We start from the raw sequence: 10,718 nt of genomic DNA on the forward strand, positions 1-10,718 counted from the left end.
GGTTGTGTTTATATTTTACTCGCAGTTGATTATGTTTCGAAGTGGGTGGAAGCAAAAGCCACTCGTACTAATGATTCCAAAGTGGTTGCAGAATTTGTGAAAACTAACATATTTGCAAGATTTGGAATGCCAAGGGTTCTTATAAGTGATGGAGGTTCTCACTTTTGTAATCGGACTATAGAGGCGTTGCTCAAGAAATATAACGTCACACATAAGGTGGCAACACCTTATCATCCTCAACCAAGTGGGCAAGCCAAGGTTTCTAATCGGGAAATCAAGCAAATTTTGGAGAAGACCGTTGGGCCAACTCGAAAGGATTGGAGCTTACGTTTGAATGATGTATTGTGGGCATATCGTACCGCCTACAAAACACCAATTGGGATGTCCCCATTTCGGCTCATCTATAGGAAACCACGCCATCTTCCCGTTGAATTGGAGCACAAAGCACATTGGGTCGTCAAGACATTCAATATGGACATAGATGCTGCTGGAATTCATAGGAAGCTTCAATTGAATGAGCTTGAGGAGATAAGGAGTGAGGCTTATGAGAACGCGCGCATTTACAAAGAGAAAACAAAGGCTTACCATGACAAGATGATTCATAGCAAGACATTCTCAATAGGGCAGAAAGTGTTACTTTTCAATTCTCGCCTTCGCTTGTTTCCAGGTAAGTTACATTCTAAATGGATAGATCCTTTTGTTATTACTAATGTCTTTCCTCATGGTGCAGTCCAAATTCAAAGTTTGAAGACGGGACATGAATTTAAAGTGAATGGACACCGTTTGAAGGCCTACTACGAGAATTTCAAGGAGCATACCGTGAAGGACATACCCCTCCATGCCTTAAGCCCTAGTGAAGATTAAAAGGAGGTATCGTCTGGCTAGCCGACATTAAAGCAAGCGCTTCTTGGGAGGCAACCCATGTGTTCAAACGAGGAGATGATGGAACTCTAGCTTCACAACCAGATTTGCGTTCCTAAACCCTACTCTTTATTGCTTTTACTTTGCCATGCTTGCCATGTTGTTAGTTGTGTAATTGTTTGTTTGTTTGTGAGTCTATGCTTAAAACATTGAGGACAATGTTTGGTTTAAGTGTGGGGGGGGGGGGGGTAAACAAGTTGTTTTTGCATGATTTTCGTCGGATTTTATCACCTATCACTTCTAATGTTGTTTCTCACTGTTTCTAAGTGTTTTTAGTGTGTTTTGAAGTGTTTTAATGTATTTTGATCAGAAAATCCGAAAATTTGAAAAAAAAGTCGAAGAAAGTGTTTGAAAAACCCAAAAAGAGTTATTTTTAGAGTCGTTTTTGTTTTTATGTTTGTTTGTGTCTTAAGATACCTTCCAACACAATGATGAGGATTTGGTTTTTAATTGCATGACTATTAAAGAAAGTTACAAACACGGATGGAAGTTTGATATGCTGTTTGGTTTATGCTTAGTTGTAGTTGACATTTACATATTCACATGTAATCACAAAGGAAAAAAAATCAGTTTTTGGTAACATGCTTGAAGGAAGAAACTCAAACTAACGCTACAACCCTGAGAGACTTGAGCCTAAACGTTCTTTGGAGAGTTATTCATCTTGATTTCTTGTTTTCTAAAGTCGTTGCATGATCTCATTATTCTTTGCTTGGTTGCTACTTAGAATGCGTTTCATCACTGTAGTTCCAAATACTAGAACTCATACCCGTTTCATTCAAAGCATGAAATTGATTAGCATAACAAATAACAAGATGAAGTTGTTTAGTTCAAGCCCAGAGCCAAAAAAGCCTTACCCCTTTTGCATATGTATTGTAGGATTAGCCCCTTTGAGCCTTATTTAGCCTATTTTATTTGTTAACCACATTATCCTTACCTAGCCTAGAATAGGAATACCCATACCCTTGTTCTTAAAGGATAGTGAATCATGACTTAGACGAAATTCCTTTTGTTCTAGAAGTTGCAGAAAAACAAAGTGTGGGGGAAGGATTTATATGAAAAAAAAAAAAAAAAAAAAAAAAAAAGAAAGAAAAAGAGTTGAGAAATAAGTGAGATTGAACTCACAAGTATGAGTTGTTGAAGAAAGGGTCCAAAAGTTTGAATCTGGCCCTAAGTGTTGTGTGAAGTTTCCCTTGGTGTTCAAAGTTGATTTCCGCATTCAAAAGTGAATTCTAAGTGTTTAGTTCATTACGTTGCTTACTATTGCCTTAAGAACTTTTGTTTATCCTTACCTTTCTTTGTTAGCCAATACCTTAGCCCCGTTACAACCCTTAAACTTCTATCTTGATTGTTATGCGTTTTAATATGTGGAGTTTAAAATTGGTTTGAGCATATGGTATCCCTGGTTCTCGTGTCTAAGTAGTGACATTCCATTCATGAGATCATATACATATACATGTTAATAATTCCAGAAAGTGCCTTATTTCATTATACAAATGTGAGTGCTAGTCTACATGTTTACATCAATCTTCTCACATATACCTAGTGTAGGGAGTGTAGTCAGAAAATCTGTGTGAAAATAGAGAGTATATCTTGTGAGGAATTGAGGGATTCTCTAAGGCATGTTAATACATTCAAAATCATGTTTTAATTGATGAAATGCGAGATAGTGAGTGGTAACTATGATTAAGTATGTGCTCGAGGGTAGGGATAACTAAAATCTATGGGAGTGGTGATCTTTAATATGCCATGTTGCATTGGAAATCCCTGAGGTAATGTTGGAAGGTCTAGGTTGTGCTTTGTTTGTTTTGTTTATTTCGTTTTGCTCGAGGACTAGCAAAAGCTAAGCGTGGGGGAATTTGATAGGAGCATATTTATGCTACTTAGTTATGTTATTTCCTTACATTTAGTGAGCTAATTACTATTTATTATAGTGTTTTAAGCTATTTTTGTTTGTTTGTAGGTCCTAATGATAAAGTTGGCAAGAAAAGGCGATTTTGAGCCTTTTAGAGTAGTTTTGGGCTTATTATGGATAGCTTGTATATGGAGCAAGGTAGATGGACGAATTTGGAGTCAAAAGAGGCTGGGAATATGCTACAAATCAGAAAAAGGAAAGTTCAAGACAAAGAAGATAAGGAAAAAGCAAGAAATATGGAAACTTATCCTAACAACCTTATCTTATCCAAACCTTATCCTATCTTATCCTAACCTAATCTTGTTCCACCTTAATCCTAGCTGCAAGTGGACCTAAAAACCTAATTTCTAGAAGCCTTATCTGACCCTAAAAGGGTGCCGCACCTTTCCCCCTTTTATGCCTTCTAGAACACCCAAAATCAACCACAAAACACTTCGTTTCTAGAAGGCCCAATTTTGGACGAATTTCCTAAACCTTTTTCTGATTGGATTCTGATTTAATTTGGCCCTTTTCCTCCTAGATTTGGATTGTATAAGTCCATATTTGAAACCAATTGGGCTAGGACTTAAGTTCCCAACCTTTGCCGCAAACCCTAGTGGCCCTAATCACTTATTTCTACTAGGTTTAACCCTAAATTCTGATTGTTAGGGTTTTGGCCGAGTACTATATAAAGGGACCTTAAGTTGCCGCACCCCCGGACGCACCCTATGCAGCTATTCATCCTTCAATTCATTCATTCATTCATTCACACACACACCATCCATTCAGAAAATACAACCTTGTGCCAAAAATTCTAGGGAGAAGAAGGAGTGTCGTGGCTTCTATAGGAGAAGGAGACCCTTGTGCCGCAAGAATTTGCATCCATTGGAGACTTTGGGAGTTCTTTCTTCCCTCGTTTCGTTTCCATGTTTATTTTAATTTGCTTTTCAATTGTTATGAACATGTGTAACTAAGTTTTTCTTAGTTAGAGGTGAATTCAAAGCCATGGACTTATGTTTTATATGAATTGATTTCCTCCGGATTTTGTTTCTTGAATTGTGAATGTGATTTACTTAATTGATTTATTGAGAACTTGTTCTTGTGTGTTGATTAAGGATGTATACTTTGTTTTCATACGTGAATTTGATGCTAGGATAAAAGGGAATTTCACCTAATCGTTATGAACTTATATTCACAAGTAGTGAAAATCACTGGTCATGATTGTATTAAGTAAATTCTAGGCAAGAGTATCATGCAATTCATAGTTACGAAGGCCTAGTCAATGCTTAGGGTTTTCAAAAAGCTTAATGATCTTTGATTTTATCTCTATTATGCAGTTCACGTAAGGAATTTGATAAGAATAATTTGATTGTCGATGTGTATTCCATCCAATTCAATGAAAATAGGAAAACCTGAAAGTTAATTTGTGCTTTTCACAATTAATTTGGGGCATTTTCATTCATGGTTTAAAGGGATAAAATCTGAAAATCAATTTATGTTACATATGTGCATGTGTGGAGAAGGACCTGATGCGAGAATTATACGCACACAAATTAAACCCTCTTTTTGTCAATTGTAGTATAAGTATAAGTAGGGATCGTTCTTAACCGGGGATTAGGAGGGATTGCAAATCACTTGGAAACTGACTCAAAAACGTAAAATAAAGTTAAAAACGTTCACAAAGACTCAAAGGACTCAAAACAAGTTCAAAAGACTCAAAACTGCCTAAAAACACTAACTAGGCAGTTTTTGACCTTAAACCCAATGTTGGACGAATTTAAGATTATGGTTTGATTCAAACGTAAAAACACAATATAAAACACTATACTAGACTCAAAGAATGCAAAACTAAACTTTAAAACACTAAAACAAACCAAAAGACTCAAACATCACCCAAAACACTCAAAACAGCCTTAAAATCACTTTCTGGGCAGTTTTGAGCACTTTGGTGAATTTGGACGAATTTTGGGAAATAAATTGAATCAAAACACTTTAAAACATAAACTAAACAAAGTCTAAACACTAAAGAACAAGAAAGTAAAGGGGGGTTTTAAATTGACGAGAATTGAAATAACGAAAGAAGTTAATAAACTAGACAGAATGTAAAGATGAATTTGATGGAATTGAATGGATGGGAACCTAGCTAAGGGGTTCATCTCCATACATGTTATACTTGCATAATAAAATGATTTCCAATTGCATTTCAATAAACTATGATACTCAACACCCCAAGTTAACCGTGATGCACTAATTAACCTTCAAATCTTCCTAACGTTATTGAATTGGATGATGCATGCGACAATTCAAAACATTCCCCACAAGTCCTCAACATGAATGCATAGAAGAGGTACAAGCAAGAATCATTACGCTCTATGAAAATTATAAGTGTTGACGAGGCATTCGTTACTATGATTGCATGAAACTTATGCCAAGAATTTGTTTAACGCGATTGTTTATAAGCAACCTCCACTACTTGCGAATATAAGTTCGTAACTATTAGGTGAAACTCACTTATATTCTAGCGTCATATTCATGCATGAAAATTAAGCGCGCATTCTCAATAAACATACATAAATAAGTTATCAATCAAACGGTTAAACAAATTGAATCCACAACTTATGAAACGCAATTAGAAGTAATCAAATCAAAATGCAAGCATAAACATATATTTCGAATCCCCCCCCTAGCCAAGGGGGGTTTAGTTGAATTTAAACATTGGAATCAAAGAAACACCTAAACATTCCAACAACTCAAACTTAAATTGTATGAACGTTTAGGCCCTCTTCTCTTCCATTCCTCATTCGTACAAAACAAAGAGTATTGGAATTAAACATTGAAATCAAAGAAACACCTAAACATTCCAACAACTCAAACTTGAATTGTATGAACGTTTAGGCCCTCTTATCTTCCTCTTCGTTGTAGCACAAGGTCTAAGGATAGTTTGATGGTGTGAATGGTTTGGGGAGTGGTTGGAGTGGCTGCAATGGAGGAGAAAAGTGTTTTGGTGGCTGCTGCAAGGGTGTGGAGAGGTTTTGACGAATTTCTGGAATATGGAAGAGTGAATGAAATGTGTGTGAATGGATGCTTATTTATAGGTGAAATGGGGGGAACATGACAGCTAGGAGGGAATGTGGCTGCATGTTTGAATGATTAAAGGATGCATGTGGGTTGGAAATGCATGTGCAATGAATATATGGCTGCATGTGCAAGGGGACAATCTGGAAATGAAAAGAGAAATGCATGTGGCTGCAATAGCATGTGGAATGGATGGGAGTGCATGTGGCTTAAAGGGGGAATGCATGTGGCTGAAATGAATTAAAGAGTGGGAAGTGTATGTGCATGGCAAATGATGTATTTTCTGGATGAATGAATGTGCATGTGAATTAAAGCTAAAGTGGAATGACAATGGCATGTGGAATGGCTGAATTGAATGATTAAAGTGCACGTGCAATGTTTTAAAGGATGGAATGATGGAGGAACAAGTGCATGTGAATGCATGGTGATAGCATGTGCATGGTTTTGGTTGGAATGCAAGGGAATGTGCTGAAATGATGGTTTCTTTGGTGATGAATGTGGCTGCAAGGTGTGAATGATTATGGGTATGATAAGTTAAGTGATATGATATGTGGTTATTATAAGTGATAAGTGGTGATGATAAGTGTATGATATGATAAGTGTATGATATGTGGTGAATGATATGTTAAGTGAATGGTTTAAGTGTTTAAAATAGGGAACAAAGCCCTTCCTTGCATGGCAAGGAAGGGAGACACAAGGAAACATACGATAATGTCCTAAGGTTGCAAGGAATGTTGTTTTTGTGTTCTAAAATGCGTAGGAGTCTTCAATGATGCTCAAACATGAGGTCTTTTAGGATTTAACTTTCCTACTTCAAGTCTTCAATTTCGTCCATCCTCTTGGCTCCAAGCATATGATATCCATTCCAATCTCTAATTTGCTCCAAAAGGCACCAAAAGGCATCCTTTTGCATACCTTGCCCTTAGAACCTACAAACACACGAAAATAGCTTAAAGTACTAAAATAACTAAAGAAACATAACGTAAATGCACGAGAACAAGCCATTTAAGTCGCATGAATATGCTCCTATCAGGACCCTCTAACTAGCCTTTTTCCCACTCAATTCACCTAATTTAGTGCCTAATCTGTTTAGTTTACAATCTGTCCAATTTAATTAATTTCGTCCAAATCAATTCCCCCTTTTGTTAAGTGTGTTAGATTAGTTAGAAAAGTGTTTGAATTTGTCCAAATTAGTGTTTTGAGTCTAAGTTATTTAAATTTCATCCTAATCACCCTTTAGAGTCTAGTTTGAGTCTATTTGAGTGTTTTGTGCTGTTCTGAGTTTTTTTAATTTGTTTTGAATCATATAGGTCTAGTTAAGTGTTTTTAAGTTTAGTTTTGTGTTTTTAAGTCAGTTTAGAGTAGATTAGCATCCCTAGTTAATCCCCGGTTAGAATGATCCCTACTTGCATATATACTACAATTGTCACAAATAGGGTTTAATTTGTGTGTTACGATAATTTTCACATCAAATACTAAAAGGTGGATTCATGGTGTATTCTACTGCTCGCTTTAGCAGTATTTTGGATAAATTCTAGGAAGTGACGCCAGGATATATGTCTGATGCGAGATTTATACGCACACAAATTAAACCCTCTTTTTGACAATTGTAGTATAAGTATAAGTAGGGATCGTTCTTAACCGGGGATTAGGAGGGATTGCAAATCACTTGGAAACTGACTCAAAAACGTCAAATAGAGTTTAAAACACTAAACTAAACTCAAAGAATGCAAAACTAAACAAACGTAAAATACTAAAACAAATCAAATGACTAAGACTTAACAAAATATGGGGGGGGGGGGGTTGAGTTTTTGACGAAATTAAATTAAATGGACAGATTATAATTAAGGGCAAAATGTAAATATGAATGCGATGAAAATATGGATGGAATGCTAGCTAGAAGGTTCTTCTCCACACATGTTACACTTGCATACTGATAGGAGCATATTTATGCGCCTTAGTTTGCTTGTTTTCTTGCATTTATGTTGCTAGTACTTAGTAATTTTAGTACTTTAAGCTATTTTCGTGTGTTTGTAGGTCCAAAGGGCTAAAGAAGCAAAAAGATGCATTTTGGAGACTTTTGGAGCACTTTTGGGCTAAGGATGGATAGCTTATGCTTGGAGCCAAAGTGTTGGATGAAATTGAAGACCTAATTGAAGACCAAAGTGTTGGAACCTTGTTCCCTTTAGTTTTAGGACATTTAAACCTTTCCTATATCCTTAGCCGTGCATTCCATTCAATCACACCTCACCCATTCACCCTTTGTCGTGCACTCCCATCCCATTTCAAATTGCATTCCAATCATTCCAGCCAAGCCACATGCACTCCCTTTAATTTATTCAACCTAGCTGTCAAAGCACATGCACATTCACCCTAATCATTCACATGCATCCCATTCTTTAATTCAGCCACTTAATCATTCAACCACATTCACATTCATCACCACTTCATCACATGCAGCCACACATCCATTCTAACACATTGCCGTGCACATGCACCCTAGATTCTAATCAGCCACTCCACATGCATTTCCAACCTAATCCACATGCATTCATCATCATAACCTAACAGTCATTCCACATGCACATTCACTCCCATTTTCTCCCAAAACATTGCACATGCATTCATAATCATTCACCCCTTGTAGCCACTCCACATGCATTTCCAGCTTTCCACCAAGTTCCTAGCTGTCATATTCCCTCTTCTTCACCTATAAATAAGCATCCATTGCAGCCACAATTCATTCACTCTTCCATATTCAGAAATTCACCAAAAACCCCCCTTTTGCCGTGCAAATCCATCCATTCCCTACCAATCCAAACACCATCACTTCCTTCACCATTCCACAAAACCTATCATTCTACATCATCCATAATCCCCAAAACTCACCTTAGACCTTGTGCTACAACAAAGAGGAAGAGAAGCGGGCCTAAACGTTCATACAATTCAAGTTTGAGTTGTTGGAATGTTTAGGTGTTTCTTTTCCTTTGAATTCAATCTTTAATTTCAATTCTCTTTGTTTTGTACGTATGAGGAACTAAACCCCCCTTGGCTAGGGGGGGGATTCGAAATATATGTTTATGCTTGCATGTTGATTTGATTACTTCTAATTACGTTTCATAAGTTGTGGATTCAATTTGTTTAATTGTTTGATTGATAACTTATTTATGTATGTTTATTGAGAGTGCACGCTTAATTTTCATGCATGAATATGACGCTAGAATATAAGTGAGTTTCACCTAATAGTTACGAACTTATATTCACAAGTAGTGGAGGTTGCTTATAAACAATCGCGTTAAACAAATTCTTGGCATAAGTTTCATGCGTATTCCATAGTAACGAATGCCTCGTCAACACTTATGATTTCCGTTGAACTTAATGATCTTTGTTGAATGTCTCTATCATGCGTATTCCATAGTTAGGGACTTTGATTAGGAATAATTTGGTTGTAATGCGTATTCCATTCAATCCAATGAATCTAGGGAAATCTGAAAGTTAATTTAAGCGGATCTAATTAACTTGGAGCATTGAGAATTCATGGTTTATTGAAATGCAATTGGAAATCATTTTATTATGCAAGTGTAACATGTGTGGAGATGAACCCCTTAGCTAACACTCATTCCATTTCATCAATTTCATATTTACATTCTGTTTTAATTGCAATCTGTCCATTTAATTTAGTTTCGTCAAAACCTTAATCCCCCTTTACTTTAGTGTCCAACTTAGTTAGAAAGTGTTTTAGTTTGTGTTCATAAGTGTTTTGAATCAAGCCATAAACTCAAATTCGTCCAAAATTGGGTTTAAGGTCAGAAACTGCCTAGTTAGTGTTTTTAGGCAGTTTTGGAGTCTTTTGAACTTGTTTTGAGTCTTTTGATTTGTTTTAGTGTTTTAAAGTTTAGTTTTGCATTCTTTGAGTCTAGTATAGTGTTTTATATTGTGTTTTTACGTTTTTGAGTCAAATCCAAGTGATTAACAATCCCTCCTAATCCCCGGTCCAGAACGATCCCTACTTACATACTTACTACAATTGTCAAAAAGAGGGTTTAATTTGTGTGCGTATAATTTTCGCATCACATACAAGATTGATTTTCAGTTGGTCTTTCGCAACACATGATCCGGTAATAGTTTAAATTCAAGATTGGGTGCCTGAATCATCAACAACATGTTAGTATAAAAGAAAATTGAAATTGGAGGAGGTGGCTTACTTATGTGATCCAATAAGAACTCAAGAATAAACACCCCTTCTTTGAACGTTTCAGGGACTTTGCACTTGGTCAGATTTGATGTGAGGATTGGTCCTTGTCTTGTGTCATAAAATTCAACTTCTTTGGGGTTGTTTATCTCAAGAACGTCCTCTTTGATGAATTCATGATATTCCTTACTTTTCACCTTTGGAAGGGCTTCCAAGGTGTCTTTTTCACTTTCTTCTTCCTTGGAATTCATGAACCTGCAAGGAATAGGGATATTAGGTGGAATGGGGTTAGAACTAATTAAATTTGGAACAACCTTACTTGAATTAGATGGCGTAGGAGCAATAGGTGCCTCCGGCAAAGGTGTTTCCACCCTTGCCGTGGGTTGGGTGTATTCCTCTTCCTTGTGATTTGATTTTGATGGTTGAGGGTCCGTTCCAACCTCCTTGTCACTTCTCAACATGATTTCCTTGGCAGTTTCAAATCCTCCCTTCGGATTTACAATGGTTGAACTAGGGAGTTTGCCTTGGTCGCAAAATTGTCCTACGAACTCCGCTATCTGCCCAATTTGCTTTTCCAAGTGGTCCAACCTTTTGTCTTGATTTTGGCTCTCTTTGTTTTGAGTTTGGACTCCCTGCGTC

Source organism: Pyrus communis, chromosome 12 (assembly GCF_041283825.1).
Source record: "Pyrus communis isolate YQ-2024b chromosome 12, ASM4128382v1, whole genome shotgun sequence".
Taxonomy (NCBI): Eukaryota; Viridiplantae; Streptophyta; class Magnoliopsida; order Rosales; family Rosaceae; genus Pyrus; species Pyrus communis.